General features: G+C 37.4%; 1 protein-coding gene across 3 annotated transcripts in view; it reads left to right on the top strand.

The window, feature by feature from the left end:
* PTK2 (protein tyrosine kinase 2) overlaps nt 1–14,490 on the top strand; it is a 224,281-nt gene that overhangs the window by 6,615 nt on the left and 203,176 nt on the right. For 2 of the 3 annotated variants that reach the window (XM_075024018.1, XM_075024020.1), the window contains exon 2: nt 9,026–9,084. The gene's annotated coding sequence lies outside the window, so the exon portion shown is untranslated. Of the gene's footprint in view, nt 1–8,278; nt 8,935–9,025; nt 9,085–14,490 lie in introns of those variants that run through there. The other variant, XM_075024019.1, reaches the window with a different exon arrangement.

Here is a 14,490-nt window from a genome sequence, read left to right as displayed (position 1 = left end):
ATCCATGGGATGTACAATAGCCAGTAAGGTCTCTGGTCCATCAACATTTGATACTTAATTTCCTAGCATTGCCTTCAAGATTACTGCTACTGAAGGTACTAGTAAGAGACTTACAAATCCCAGTGTCTGAGTTATACCCCGTGGTGGTGGAGATTTATATCAATCGATAGCTGTTTCATCCTTCTGTTGTAGTTTTTATGTTCAGTGTGAATGCTGAGGCAAGTTTGTCCTCAGTAATACTCTGTAGCATTGAGATTCAGAAATTCTGTGATCTTTAAAAGAGAATTTCCTCTTACTGATTTTAGGCAATCTTTTAAATTCTTTGTCTATGAAGATAGCGTGAAAGCATAAAATCTACTGCCATTTTCTTATTTTCACATAGGTATCTGTTCTTGATTTCCTTTTTTGGACTAGGTAGTTGCAATCTTTCTGTCCTTTGAGGGGAAAAAAATTGTCTATATTCTGGTTTAGAATACTGGAGGTTTTGTTGCCCACTTTTTTCAAATAAAGGTTGAAAGAAGGGAGAAAAATAAAGTTAGTGTTTAAAAGAGTACAGTTCCTTTTTATTTTTGGTTAGTTAACTGAGCTGTTCCCCCTCCCCTATTTGTAATACACTTTTCTTCAAGCAGAAATTCCTTTTGCTGGTGGCTGAATGGTCTTGTAGTTCTTTTATGCCTGCTTATACTTCAGGTTTTAGCAGTCTCCTCCTTCATCCCCTTTGCTGCTTTACTGATGCTCTTCTGTAGTGGAAGCTGTTTAAAGGTAGAGATACTTCTTTGTAATTGATTTTCCAGTCTAGGCAGCAGCACACAAAAGTAACATGTAACAGGTACCTTCATAGTTCAGTTGTTTGAACTAACTCTTTGTAAAGAGTTAAACTTCATACTTCTTTAGTTGTGTATTGGTCCTTATCTCCCTTTCTTCACCCTTTCCCCAGCAAGTTCCAGAACTTGATGGAGGTATTCTTGTATTTTTGCCAGTGCCTAGGACCTCTCGTGTCTGATACCACTGCTTTTGTTAACCAGTGGTGGAAAGAGATAGGAAACACCGATGCAACCGCAGAATTGAGAGTCAAAAGGCAAGAATTTTTTCTACCTCTTCTGTGGCTTATTTTTTTCCTTTTGATGGCTGAACTAATTTAACTGCTGGGCTGTTGTTTATTCCCCTTTAAAATAAGGACAGTGCTTTGCTCAGGCTTTTTCCACTGGCACATAAACACATGGCAATTCTGAAGTGCTTTCTGTAGAGGGGTTTGAAGTACCCCTCAAGAAAAGTAGAAACTATGATGTTGGATCAAAGTTATTCATTTAAGGTGCCATCTGACTGCTTGGAATGAACCTTGGTATGGCCATTGCAATTAATTCATGTTTGTCAGTGTACTTGTTAACCTTTCATGATGCCTGACTCAGAACTGCATTTGCATTTACTAAATAAAATGCACTTGCATTTTATTTTATGAGTAGGGAGAAAAAAAGCTGATTGATAATATGTATGTAAAAAATGCACATCCCAAGTGATGAGCCACAAGTTGGAGGGTTTTAATCTCGTAAGTCCCATTTTTAATTGTATTGAAGACTGTTTAATTTTGTTACATTTTTAACTAGTTTTCCATTGCCAGCCTTCACCAAGGAGACCTTTACACACTTCTGACGTGTAAGGGTCTCGCTTGCAGTGAAGCTCTTTGCAAATGTTACAAATTACAGTTCCTGTTCTTACTCTTGTGTTAACAGTACCATTATGGGAACACTGTTAATTAATGGCTGAAGAAGTAATTTTGAATTTTTATCAGTTCTCACTTTCTATTTCAAGCTTAAGCACTATATCCTAAAGGCTTCTAGATTCCAGTTGGTTTATTAATTATCTTGTCATTTTACTTTAGTTTGTATAAATCACAAAGCTGGCTGTTTTCTGTACTTGTTCTGGTGCCTCTCAACTCTACAGCCTCTCTTCCTACTCTGTTTAGTGCATTTTGGATTTTGTAGTTGAAATGCCTGCTCAAAACATACTTTGCAAGTTCTACAAGAGCTGAGTAAGCTGGGATGTGCAGGTTATGGATTGATTGGTGCTCACTTTGTGTTTAATCTTGTTCTGCAGGTGCAGAAAAAGAAATGCTCTACTGTGGTGTAGCAAGGGGGGAAAAACTTGGAGCAATTTTTTTACTGAATTCAGTACTGGTAAGATTTAGTTAGAATGCTCTGTTCAGTTTTGGGCACTGTACATTGAGAAAGGGTTTTCCTCTCTTTTGGATGCTTTCAATAGCAGAAGATACCTGAAGACTATGACACACAAGAATTGAACAGATTCAGATATTAACTTTTTATCTCCTTGTAGTCTTAAGTCAGTCACGTGCATTAGGCTACTACAAGAATGAAGAAGATAAAGGCATACAGGGACTAAAACAAGAAATAGTTGACTTACTATTTAAGTCTGAAGACTTGGGTTGGTTACTTGGGGAGGAAGACTTATAATTCTAAGAATAACAAACCATTGGAATAGATTAGGGAGGGATTCTTGTCACTGACCATCTTTAAGAACAAATTAGGCATCTGTCAGAAAGGAAGTGCTGTTTATCCCTACCTCAGGAGTGGCAGATTGACAAGATGACCTCTTGAGTCCTATCCAGCACTGATTTTAGTGATGCTAACAGGTAAAGAATGTGGGGTTATTATTTTCAAGTTTATGCCAATAGTCAAAATGTAGTTGACAGCAACCCCAGCAACTGATAATTTTCTCTGAGCTGTTGTAAGCAAGTCGTCTCTGTTACCTTTTTAGCTATTGCCTGAGACTGTGGAGCTTTGATGTATATCTGTTGCAGGCAAAGCATCTTGTATTTTCATTGTGTAATGCTGTTCTCAGTTATGACTGTAAAGGTCATGGAGAGAAGATCTTTTTCATAAGTGAAACTGTCATGCTTTTCTATAGGTGCAGATGTTACCTAGATATAGCTTGAAAAACAGAATTATAAACTGGTTACTGATATTAAAACAATTAGCTTAATTGCCATCTTGTCATGTACTTACAAATTTCATGGAAGAAAACATGCAAGACTTCTAAACTGTGCAAGCAAGTTAATAAGGTGGCCTTAGAGGATGACTTTTAAAATTCCTTTTGGTATTGCCCTTTAATTAATGACTATATTTTATTACATATTAATAAACTGAGCTTTGCTTTCAGATTAATAGGAACTTCTGGTGAATCTATACTTTATGTCTGTCTTTCACTCTTTAATGTGATAGCTTGTATTTTGATGTTGCATCAATAGGCTTCCTCTTAATTGTAACTCAAATTAATCTGTTTTAAAGCAAGTCAAAATGTTTCTCAGCATTTTGTCATGGAAGGAGTAAGTCACTACTGAGATTGGGAAACAGAATTAGGTAATCTTTAGTGAAAATGTGTATGGAGACAAAATGTGGTATGCATGGCTGTCTGTACTCGGTACAGCCTCTGCTGGAAACTAGGATTAATGACGCACCCTGCATTTGAGACATTCCTTATGAAAGTAAAGAATAAATTCATTGATCTGATAGCTTTTTAAACACTATGTTAAAATTTAGAGGCAGAAGCTGCTGGAATTAACACTTTAGTGCTACATCTGAGTTTAGGGAGCCTTTAAACTGAAAGGTGAAGCTAGGAGTGTACATCTGTGCAATATGTATAAACTTGTAAGCTGTTTGTTATGGTTTGGGGAAGTAAAAGTCACTTTAAAAAAAAACAACAACCCTATGTGGTATGGAGGCAAGAGGAAGCCTCTTTCTTGTCATTTGTATTAAGTTCTGTTTAATCAGTTACAAAAGCACCTAGTCAGACTAGATACTGAATCTTCATTATCAGGACAATCTAATAATTTCAGATTTATGTGGATTTCTTGTTTAGCGTTGTCTTTGTAAATTATGTGATTTTGGCCGGTGGGGGGTGGGGTGGCGGATCTCCTTCAAGGAGGAGGATAGCATTGTTATTCCGACTCTCATCTCTTCTTGAATGCTTTGTGAATATTAAATTATTACTTATATTTCTTGGGTTGTGGACAGAAATAAAAATACCATAGTCAGAGCCTCTGTAAAACTTAGACGAAGAATAGAGTAAAAAAAAAAACCCCAAACAGGAACAGAATATAATGCCAAATACACTTCTGTTCCATCTTCTGCCTAGAGCTCGTGTCAGTGTTTCGTTTTTGTAAGAAAGCGAGCTTTAGTACTCTGGATATCATCCCCTTGTGGATGAAATTTGTTACCTACGTGAAATCAATAAACAACCAGGTGTACTTCTTTAGGAGACTAGGCACCTTTAGAAGAAGATGGTGTGCAGCATAGATGATTAATTCTCAGATGGGGATTTAAATGAAGTGAAAGTTTAGTTGTGTCATAGGTTACAAGCCCCTGCTTATTCAGCCTTAGTAGAAGGGGGAGAGTTTCTTTGTGTGATGGCAGTACTGCTTGTCTCATGCTGTTTCAGTGCTTTCAAAAGCTAGTTTTATGCCTTGCTCTCTTTTCATCAAAAGAGGAGAGGGAATTCTTAAAGACAGGAGTGTGTATCATTGGCTTCGTTTTACAACTGAATCAGCTTTTTCTTCTCTTAAAGGCAAACAAAACCTTTAAACTGTTTCATAATCTGAGAAGAGTATTGAACACAGGAGCTTCCCTTCCTGGGAAACAAATTTTGGAGTTCTGTAATGTATTTATGTGGCTTTTTGGAGATAAATGGGGATTGCATTCAAGTTCGTTCTTTAAAAAGCCTTTGTTATTTCTGTTGAAATAGATCTTGAACTACGGTATTCTCAAGTGGGAGTAGGAACATTGGTCATATTATACCAAGCAAGACATCACGGAGTGGAAGTACGGGAAGGGTGAGAACTGCAGCAAGCTGTGAAAATAAAGCACACTTGCTTTAATACCTTAGTCTTGAAGTTGATAGAAGTAGTAAAATAAGGCAAGACCTTGTGGGTTGCTGAGTCGATATCAGTTTTAGAAAGGCAAGATGAAAGCAGTAAGTCTTGAGAGAGGATTTGAAGCATAGTCAAAATGAAATGGGGAGGGGGGAACTGGTGCCCATGTGCATATAATGCGAGTACTTAATGCACAGCTGTCACTTGAAATACGATAGTTTTTTGGACTGAGTCTGTGTTACAGCAGTTTTAAGTGTTATGTTGAACTTGTGTTCTATGTTGTTAAACCTTTGTCTTTATAGCAGATTTTGTGTGATGGTGCTTACGAATGGGTGGTGGTAGTAAGTATGGACTCCTTTATTTTTTGGGTGTTTTTAATACGATATGGAATTGAGATCTTGCTGAAGTTTGCCCTTCTTCCCCCAATTAAGTTAAAACAATCTGGTTAGAAGTCCTGTAGAACTACTGGTGGTGGGGCTGACCGTGGCCATATGGGTATGTTTTGTGGTGACATGCTTACGGTCTATGTTTGGGTCCAATGAGTCTGTTCCAAATTCTGCTTTATGGAATACATTCTTCTGGTGTCCAAGCCCCTAAGCAATGTTAAGATCAAGTTAGTGCTTGTGTGCCAATTATCCCAAAACACTAAGGGTTTCAAGACTAGTAAATCTTGACAGTATTGTGTCCGTGCAAATAGTGCTTTTGAGTCAGTCTAGAATTCAGTAACTGCCTTGACTGTCCTGGGACTTTCCTGAAGGCCATAGGTCATTTGTTAGTAGACTGTGCTTGGGGCTGTGTTGTACTATTCTTCTGCATAGGTTTCTTCTTGGTGCTGTTGCTGAAAGTGCTCCAGGCAGGTCTATTACTACCCTCATTGCTTGAGATGTCGAGGAGCTGTGTATATACAGTTGTTTACGCAAGATATAGGAGAGAATCTAAAAACCTATGTGTACCACTAGCAGGAATGATAACATTGCAGATAACTTCATTATAATTATGTCTCATCTCTGCTAAAGAAAATATTACTTGTGTCCAGAAATTGCTGTTACTGTTCTTGCCCTGCACTGACAGAGCTCTTGAAGTCTTTCCTGTCTACTGTGATCTTTAGTGGAGTTTTACTGTGACTTACTGTAGTGCCAAAGGGGCATCATTAGAGACCAGATCTGATCATGTTAAATGCTTTCTAAGGATAAAAATGCTGCATTGCATTGAATTGTTTATTTGCTTTGCTGCTGCGCATCAGAGGTAGAAGAAGGAAGTGAAGCAAGTAACGTTGATCTTTAGTGGCCCATCTTTAGCTTTGTAAGGCTTGAGATGATGAATCGCTGTACTGAAATGGAGTGGAAGATCTGGGAGAGGGTTAGGAAGAGAGGAATTTGTGAAGAGTAAATTAAAGGAGTGATAAGAGCAAAGAGGACAAATTTGAAGAACTTGATCAAAGAGCTTTGAAGGTAGCTGAAAACATAAGGTAGCTGAGGAACAAGCTCTATGCCTAGAAGATATTTTAAGATTTTTATTTTAGGATACTAGTAATTGGCTTATGTCTTCAGTGGTATGCTTGGTGAAGAAGTCACGCTGGAGAGGGAATGGAATGATACTGGAAGACAAAAGTTAAAATTTTGGACAGTGTATATGGAGGTTTAGATCTACAAGTAAGATGCTCTGTTTTAATTGAAAAACAGGTAGGATTATGTGTGATTTTTTAAAAGAGGAAAATAAGGTAAGACCATGATAGATAAAACTGAGTAAAAAAAAAAAAAGAAACAAATAAAACTGGACCAAATGGATGACTTACAGCCAGTTGGAAAAAAGTCTAAAAAGTAATAGTTTTCCACCACAAAAAATGTTAAACTTAACATTTAAATATTGTCAGTTTACTGAAAACGATACTCTTTTGGAGAAAGGTAGAGAAATTTCAAAAGCTGTGAAAAATTCCTTTATTTTTTTTTTAGCAGATATATTGCTGGGTTTTTTTACTTCAAAGAAACCATTCTGTAAGAGATGCTTTTTTTAAAAAAAAAAAGTTGAAATAAAAGCACAATACTTTGTTTAACCCAAACAACTTTTTATGTCTAATCTCCTTTTGACCACTTTAGAAGCTTTCAGCATTTATCCCTATTAGAACAAGACTAATTGATGTTTTAAGAAGTGTTACAACTGGTCAAACTTGAGTTGAGCATAGGAGAGTTCTTGTCACTGCTTGCTTCCTAAGTAATTGACAAATGAAGTCAATCAGTAAGTAAGCTGCGAAAACAAATCTTGGGAAGGTATGCCTGGAAACGGCTGTTAGTGTAAGGGAGATGAAATGATCCTGTGTTTGCATCGTCTCTGACTGCATTACTCTCTTAGCAGCTAATGACGAAAAGAGGCCCTTTATTTGTGCTCGAGGGTTGCCATCCAACATCAAATCACACTAGCATGCATTTGTACACTGAATTTTACACACATGGGTAGTTCTATTGAAAATCAGTGGGGTAACTTGTGTGGAAAATTTAACATGCTTGTAAGTGTTTGCATTATTGATGCTTAAGCAATTAAAATAATATTTTTCTAGTGTTTCTGTTTGGTGCATATTTGATGTTGCATGCAAGTCCCATGGTATTACACACACCATTATTTTAACAAAATGCTTTAAGGGTGCTATTGACGTAACTTCCCAGAGTGGGGAAAGGTCATTACGGTTCGCCTTGGAAATTAAAAGTAGCTTTTGCCATATCAGAAAACATCTTTAATTAAAATCAATAACTGCATGGGTTCTTCAATCTGAGAAGCAGTCTCATGAGCAATTTCCCTTTTCCTGAAGGACTTATGATGTCATTCACATTGTCTTAATTGTTAGTATGTTCACAAATTGTCCCAAATCATGACTAATTCCGTAAAAATATTCGGAGCAGACATGATTCTGGGGAAAGCTGTTTGCCACTCAGTCTGGTAGAGATAACGGGACAGCCGGCTGACTTAACAGATTCTGTATTAACTTTAAAATTAGTATTTCAAGGCAGTGCCGGTCCTCTTACATGCCACCATAAAAGCAGTTTAAGTACTCAAGTGATATTTTTCCTCATGGTATGGGTGTGTGTTTCAGGTGAGTGTCTGTGGCTCATTTCTGTGGCTTTCATGTAGAAATTTAAGTATTTTGGTTTCCTTATTTTTTCAGTTTATTATAGCTTAGATGAACACTTAAAAAATTTTACACAGTTTCTTCTTTAACTTTTTTGTGTTGCTGTATCTCATCAGGTTCTCTTCTCTTGTGGAAATCTTTTGGTGGCCTTGTTGTGTGAGAAACTTAAGTAGCTAAGGTGAATAAAGGTTCAGAAACAGTGCTTAAAAATTGTGCTAAGTGCTTAATGTGTAAGCTTAGGCTTTCTACTGGTACTGCCTTTGTCCCTATAGTATATATTTATTTGAGAGGCAAAATAGCAAAAACAACTAGCAAAGTAGCAAAACCAGCTTTGTAGATTACTCAACTCTGAGATTCTTTCGGATCGATCATTTCCTTTAAAGAAAAACCTGACAACTCTTTCTGGACACTGTACCATGTGTATGTGTTGAGCTATATCTGTATGTATTTGTTACTTCAGCTAAAAACTGGCTTGGCTGTCCTATGATGTGCATACCCTGAGGAAATAAATGCTTTTTGCTAGTTCTTCCCACACACTTTTTTTTTTCCCCCAGGAAAGCACTCTTTCTAATTCTAGATCTAGATGCTGCTAATGTTTTGAATCACTCATGAGGGTTTTCAGTACTCACTGAATTGTTGTTGCTATTAAATATATGTTAGCTGTATTAAAGGTTCACTTCAGAATCCTTCTTTAACCCTCCTCCTTCTTCAAAATACCAAAACCATACAAGTTGTGAAATTTGTAGTTTACCTTCATGAGACCTACAAGATTTTTGGCAACTTGCTTTATAAGGTATCTCTTTTGAGTTCCGTTTGTTCCCTCCTTCCGCCCTGCTCCAAGGACTTCCAGCTAAATAATCTGCACTTGTAAAGTAGGGTATATACTGCAGCTCATTCCTTTGGAAGGTTGTCTTGTCTTCATAATAAGAATGTAAGTTATTTACTTTAAGTTTTTTGGATATTTGACTACTTTGATGTTAAGTCAAGAAAATATCCTAATAAGTTCTAAATGTTCATTTCAGATTTCATGTTTCATCCTGTATTGAGCACCTGCTGCTGAGAGCTGGAAAGTCTACTTAAGGTATGTGGAACAGCTAATGATTTCACTTATACACAGGGTTTTATTCTGGGTAAAAAGGTTCAAGTTGAGATTTTTTTGTGCTGCTTTTTTGTTGTTGTTTCCTTGAAATTATTGTGGAAAATCCTGTTTTTTAAACAATGGGTCTTAAAACAGAATTTCTTGGTTTGTCTTTTTCCCTGAGCCTCCTAGAACTGGCCTTTCTCTGACATCCCATTTATGGCCCTTCCATTCAGCCTGAGGGGTATAGAGGTGGGTAGACCTGTGCAAGTAACTTGGCATGCATGGGAGGAATTTGTAAGGTGTTTTCTCACCTACCAAAACTACTTAGCTGGAAATTCTCTGACCAGACCAATGTGCTGGCTTTGGACCGAAATGTTAATGATTCTCTATTCTCACATTCTGCTTTTCTGTGGTATATAAAAATTTGTCTTAAGCAAAATCTTCACTGTAGGGGCACTTGGCCTCATCTTAAGTAGTTTCGCTGTAAGCAGGAGTAGAGAAGTTGGGTAACCACAGTATTCTTTGTATTACAGGACTCCATTTCTGGACTCCTATTTTTTTGGATTCTTTGTGACTCTCCTCCCAGGGTGAATGGTTATATTTGCAAATTTCAGTTTTATTTCTCAGCATACTTGGTATTCCTGACTTCTGCTTTTATTGCTGCTGACATATATGGATGTTTGGAATATTCTTACATTTGAGTGTGGCTAGAATAACTTGTTGGATCCTTTTTTTTTTTTCTTTTTTTCTGGTTTGTGTGTTTTTTCTTTCTACAACCTTCCCTGTGGTTGGTGGTTTGGGAGCCTGTATTACATGATTTCTTTTTTCGATTGCTCAGGCTTTGGCAGGTAACAAAATTCATCTCCTGCTACTTCAAGAGCACTCTTGCATTTAACTTGCTGATGTGGAAAGCCTTATTTAAAAACTTTTATATCACCTGTTTTAGATTACGTTGATGTTCTCCTTGCCTGGGCTGTAATGCATTTGAGAGCAAAAGAGATGTGTCTGCTAGCATTTCACATGGACTAGGCCCCTAATGGGACTTCAAACTGTTATCTTGCAGTTCAACTTCAGAGTATTGCCTCTCCAGGATCTCTCCATATTTTCACCTTCATGAAACAGCAGACAGTCACTTAGCGTCTCCTGACTATTTAAATTTGCAGGTGTAGATGTCTTTAGCTTTTTTGCTTAACTTCTTACTTACTTCATGAATGGTCTGGATGTTAGTCAGCCTTTCTTAAACTTCAGTTTTCAAGTTTATGGTGACTAATTGCTTCTCCTTTCTAATTTCTCCCTTCCCTTTTCTGGTATGGGATGATGTTTGTATTATGCAATTAGTTTTCTCCAAGGAATTCCATCTGCTTTCACCACTTCAAGGAATAATTTCAGTGGTTTAAAAAATAGTAGTCTTCAGTTTTGTCACCCAAACTGGAAAAAACACCAAAGTACTTCAGTTTGAACAAAAAGCACCAGTACTGGTATTTTTATTAATTAAGAGTAAAATTTGTTGCCTTATGTATCATGTTAATTCTGATTTATGATTCAGATGGAAACCCAGACATTTTAAAAATATTTTTTGAACATGGAAAACTAATAATGTGGGAAATCCAGAAGGGGGGGGGGTGGGGGCTGGCAAAACAGGTTCTTCCCCTCCGCCGCCCTTCAGTTTATCATATAGCAAGGCCTACAAATCAGACCTATGATTTCAGGGTTTTTTTAATGCTTCCTTTCTTTTTGTTTGACCTTTTAAAAGGAACAGCTATGACTGTTGTGATGTCATAGGCAAAAAAGCACACTTCTATGTTTTGTGAACTGAAGCCATTTGTTCTTTGGAATACATGGTTTGTAAAAGGCTGAAGTGAGTCATATCCTGGTAAAACCATGACAACTAAGTATTTATTAGTTTGTTAGGTAAATATCTTGCAGTACCTTCCTAGATAAGACTTCACAGAAAACCAGCCCTGTGAATAACAAGGCTGTGAAATATAATGGCAAGTAAGAAGAAGCAGCATAAGATCTTAAATGTAAATTGCAAGTACTTTTGACTTGTCAGGCTTACATTGAAGTATGTGTATTTTGTCTGGCTGGGGATTTGGTAGGAGGAAGAGATTAGTGCTACTTACTCTCTGAAATTGGTATTATATATGCAAATACTGGAATGACAGTTCCAATGGAAATGACAGAAAAATGTTCTGAATCTCTTGCTTACAGTAACAGTTTATAAAGCAGTTGGGTAAGTCTTGTATTCATATTGCAAAAATTTAAGCTCTTATGTGTATCATGATAGTTGTCTTATTATACAGTCATGTACTTTCTTCCACAGAACCACTACCTTGTTTGGTACCACAAATACGCTTGCCTGTTCACTGCACTCTTCAAGCTCTTCTCTTACAGGATGGATTTCTTCCTGTTAAGTTTGCCATGGTGGTGCTGGCTTTACCCATTCATCTTATGGTATTATTGGTATCTGTATTGGATGGAGTAATAGAACTTAGGATCAAAGGTTTCAACTTTAAGTCCCCGCTCAGACATGCCATTTTTTTTGCTGTAACACTTAAAATTTGCACTCAAAACAGATTATCTCACTGATTTGAATAGCACCTGAAAGTACTTGGCAGTTCTGTATTTAACCCCCTAGAGATCAAGGTATGTGTCCATGAAAGAGAAAAGCATGGTGATTGTGGAAAACTTGACTAAATGACTCTGCTAACCTTATCCAGAAACCCTGAATGCATAGATGACACTTAATTGCTTCAGCTCATAAAGTATTCTTTGTCGTCTTCCTGATGCTGATTATTTACTCTGTTTATTAGCAAATACAGAAGACGTATATCAGTAGGGAGGGATTATGAGCAACAGTTCTATTTAGCTTTATAATTCTGACTTATTCCTCAGGCCAGTCTTTATGCACTGAATTGGTGCAGGGGTTTGTAGGTAAAAGTACATGTAATTGTATGGGTATTTATTGTGTGTATTTTCAAAGATGTTGGACAGCCATTGACAGTAGGTGGTGCTAGCACTTCCACCTGAGCAGCAGCTTCGAAAAGATGTTTTTCTGATTATACCCCTACTGCAAGTGACATCAGATGCTTTCCAATTTCATGGTTTTATTTCAGTTGAAATTAACTAGTATTTGATGAGCAACCTTGTTGTATCCAGCATAGCATTAACTTAAAAACAGTATGGTGGATCGATAAATTAATGTTCCTTTATCTCTTACAGTAAGAAACGCTTCCCTAACGAAATCTTTAGAGATCTATGATTTCTGTATGTTTTGGATGTTATACTTGTAATCTTGTTTTAATACATTCAGGGCTTTTCCCTTCTTGATACAAAATCTGTTTCAAAAGATTTCAGTTCACACTTAAAACTGTAAAGAGTAACCTCTCTATTCTCGAGTGTCAAGATAATTAATGTCTATTGCTTCTTGCCAATAACACCTATGTGCTTATAGCTCCTCCTGGCTTCTGAAAGTGGAATTTTGCTGGGCTGCTATCTAATTTATTATTCTGGACTTTGGGGGCATTGGAGAAAGATTTACTTTTCCACCAAGGTTATGTTAAACTTCAACTTCTTCCAAACAGGCTGGGTTCACAAGGGTGTGTGAGTTCACCAGTGATTTAGTGCAGAACACGCTCTTCTCTCTGGCCGGGGCCTTACTGTGAAGGGCTTTGTGCTCTACCCGAATTGGCAGCCATCACATGAGTTTTAAAAGCAACGAACTTGAATGTAACAAACACAAACCATGCCATGTAGTGCCTAGTGCCTTTCTGAACTCTGTCCTGGCCTTTGCTCAGCATAGCTGTTGTTCCTCAGCCTGTCCCCAGAGCAACTGTCGTCTTTTTACATAGAAAGTGGGCTGGGGGAAGTAAATTTCAGTGCTTGTGATATTCTCAATTGTCTCATCCCTCAGAGGAGTTTAATAAAACTTCAGCCTGTCTAGATTATCTCCGAATATGTTACTGAGGTAGAATGAAGTAGTGTTTTAGTCTTTTCTCTGGAGGTGCCAAAGGTCATCTTCATACCAAAACAAGTTATTTGTTTTGGTTGCGAGCCCTTCTGGTAAATGCAAATAGGGAAATACAAAGCAGAAAACAAAGTTTGACTCTGTAAATAGTATTCCTTTGTAATAAGACTTGGATGGATCTGTAGTAGTACATTCTGATGATGCCAGGAATAGCCATGTAATGCTGCTGCTACCTTCCAGACTGTTTAAATTGCGGATTTCTGAATGGTTGACTTAGTTAAATATCCATGAAGCTTTTGCCCATGCGTCAGGGCTTTCGCCTGCACGTTGCAGCATTGTTTCAGCTTGGAAATGTTGAGACCTTTTCACGGAATGCATTCTTCTTCTTGTCTTGGGGCAACTAATTTTTTTCTTCATCCCAGCCCTGCAAACACATACCTGTTCAAATTTGTGCAACCGTGTTGACATGTTCAAATCAGTAAGAGTAGTTCTTGTACCTGAAGTCAAGCATGCCTATACATGTTTTTTAGCTCTTATGGTGGTAGGTTCTTATTTATAGTTGTAATGAAGGTGGATGCAACTCATTTTATTGGTCTAAAAAGCAAAACTAACTTTGTTCCACTATGGCTATTCTGTTCCATCCCACTAATGTATTTATCGCTTCTCTAAAAATAGACTTATAGCATTTGGGAATGCAGGGCTATATTTGCAGTGAAGTTCGCTGTAGCTCGTATTTCTATGAGAAAACTTCACTTGCTCACCGGTAATGTATGATTGTCCTTTAATCCTGTATTTTGCTTAACGGGTTAATCTGTACTGGCTTATTTGCTGCAGGAAATGCACAAGACTGTTTTAACACTGGCCTAGGAAAGTTTCTAAAAGCAGCAGGATATTCTGAATCATTCACCAAGACCATTCTTACACAAAATAATCAATGGCAATGTACTGCTTATGGCTAGGTGGTCAACTTTTTAACTTTCCAGATGTCGAGATTTCAGACTTAGTGGGTCAACTCCACATCAGCCTTACATCTTGAAGTGTGTTATCTTCCTGCTTGTAAAAAGAAAACTTGAAGATGATTTTCTGGGAGCATCAGAAAGACCAAAGTTCAAACCAGACCATAATCTTTTCAAGGCTTGTAAAGTTCAATATTTACCTGTAAACTGAGTTAGGCTTCCTGTTATCCTTTGTGATAGTGTTTGTTATTGGTGTAGCATCTTGACTTGTAGTTGTAGACCAGGTTGTAATGAGTGTCCTTATAAGAAAAGGAAAATTGGTGGATACAAACGGACTGACAAGTCATAAAATACTGTGGAAAAAATATTGGCCAGCTTGATAGGCAGCAGGACCAGCAAGTGACAACCCAGGGGTTGCCAAGGTTAGTTTGTGTGTGCTGTAGTAAAGGAAGGATCTGGGTTATTTCCTGGCAGACATTTATG

Source organism: Buteo buteo, chromosome 3 (assembly GCF_964188355.1).
Source record: "Buteo buteo chromosome 3, bButBut1.hap1.1, whole genome shotgun sequence".
Taxonomy (NCBI): domain Eukaryota; kingdom Metazoa; phylum Chordata; class Aves; order Accipitriformes; family Accipitridae; genus Buteo; species Buteo buteo.
The sequence above is the reverse complement of the archived record's forward strand: the minus strand, read 5'-3'. Positions and strand labels throughout refer to the sequence as shown.